Consider the following 2,256-nt stretch of genomic DNA (forward strand, 5'->3'; position numbering starts at 1 on the left):
TTTCTTGCTTCCAGCAATGGAGGGCCTCTGGCTGCTCACAGCCAGCTGAGTGAGCTCAAAAGCAGACTTACCCCCAACAAGCCCGCAGATGACTGAAGATCCAGAGGCCCTCTGGACTGCAGCCTTGTGAGAGATCCTGAGCCACAGGGACCTGGCTAGTTGCACCTGGATGGCTGGCCCACAGAAACCATATCAGGTTATGAATGTTGTTTTAGGCCCATTGGTTCGGGGAAAACCTTCAAGAAAGACAGGAGTGGGAAGCCAAATGTTGGGCTTCTGACCCACCCCCCCTCTCCTGGGGTTGAAATTCCAGGGAAATCAAGAGATGGTAGAAACGCCTGAGAGATGAGGGTAAACAATGGAAGAGAGAGGACATCTAGTCTGATCGCCATGGATCTCTCTGAGAGGACATCCTCCCACTTGATCCTCCTGTGTCGAAGGGTGGCAAATGCAGGGGGAGACACCTGGCAGTGTGGTCCAAGTCGGCTGAGAGCACTCGACCCAGCCCCACAGAGCCTCCTAGAAGGCAGAGAAAGAGCCCAGAAGTTCCCTGGGGCCCCTAGAGAATGCCCCTAGAGAATGAGATGAGTTGAAAGCCTGGGACCTGGTCGTTGGACTTCTAGACTGGAGGGGAGATGGCCTGTGGAAGGGCCACTGCCCGCAACCCCTGTTGGACCAGACCCCTCCTGTCTGCTTTGGGAGACTGGGGGTGAATATGAGAATGAATTCACGTAGACGAGATGGTGTTCTAATGCTTGGTTTCAACTTCTTGAAATCCTTTCAACTTCTTGAAATCGTTGACATTCCTTTTCTCCTTGTCCCCAGGACCACCATGAATGGGAAGGGGCCTTCAAAGAAGCAAGATGAGAACATCTCTTACAAGGCTGTCCAGTGTCAATATCCAACCACTGCAGTCACTTCTACCCCCTTGGCAGCCCCACTGCTTCCATCAGGACACAGATCCGTTCCTGTACAGGTTTTTGAGCAAACGTAAGTTTGGATTTCTCGCAGAGAAATGCCAAGAGTGCAATGACTGGGGTCCTAGGGTGGTTGCAAGTCTAGTTTTCAGAGAAACTGTGTGGAGGGTTGGGTCACTCTACTGTGCACCCGAAAAGCATATTCTACTGCTTGTTCCCTGGAATTTAAATGCAGGCCTTGAAAAAGAAAAGGAACTGTGAACTGTTTTCAAGAGGGAGCTCTATCATCTTCCATTCCCAACAGCGATGCAGGAGCGATCCAGTCGTTCCACATCCTGCCTTGCATTGGGGAGTGGGGTCTCTCTCTCCCTCTCGGGTGCATTTGGTTTGCATCATGCTGATAGGTGTGCAGTGAGAGCTCATTGGAGTTTGAATTTGAATTGCCCCGATGGTAGCTTTTTATGGGATTTCCATCTGTATACTCTTTGGTAAAGTGTTTCGGTCTTTTGCCCATTTTTTTTTGTTTTTGTTCTTTTCAGACTGGATGGCTTGCTTCTTTGGGGGTCAACTTTTGAGGTTCTCTCCTTCCGACAGGAGTCCTTTATCAGGTATGTGGTTTGCACCTATTTTCTCCCAGTTTGTAGCTTCCCTTTTGGGTCTTCTTCACAAGGTGTTTCACACATTACAGACTTCCAATTCTGATTGTTGTTTCATGTCTAATGAATCAACTCTTCTTGAACTGAACATGATTTGATGTCCAGTCGGAGGATTCTTTACCTAGCTGTCCATTCTGTACATTTTTTTCCCTAGAAGATTTATCATTTTACATAGAAGGCGGTGATTAATTTTGAGTTAATTTAACAAATTTTTTTTTCTTTTTGAGAGAGTGAGCATGCGCATGAGTGGGGCGTGGGGTGGAGGGAGAAGCGAAAAGAGCGTCCTTAAGCAGACTCCCCAGTGAGCTTGGAGCCTGATTTTGTCCCGGGACCCTGAGAGCATGACAAGAGCCGAAATTAAGAGCTGGCTGCCTCAGCGACTGAGTCACCCTGTTGCCACGAGTTCAGTTTTGTACAGAGGATGAGACTTCGATTGTGGTCCTCGCCCTCCTCGTCTTCCACCTCCACCTCCTCCTCCTCTCTGCCCCTCCCACTTCTTCTTCTCCTTCTTCTTCTTTGTCTCTGGAAGTCCACTTGCTCTAGCACCATTTATTCAAAATGCTGTCACTTCTCCATTGAACTGCTTTTCCCCTTTGTCAGAACCGCATTGACATGTTGGTTGTTGGTCTCTTTCTGGGTTTGATCCTGTTCCACTTTTCTATCTTTATACTGTTCCATTTGTC

Source organism: Meles meles, unplaced genomic scaffold (genome assembly GCF_922984935.1).
Source record: "Meles meles unplaced genomic scaffold, mMelMel3.1 paternal haplotype, whole genome shotgun sequence".
NCBI lineage: Eukaryota > Metazoa > Chordata > Mammalia > Carnivora > Mustelidae > Meles > Meles meles.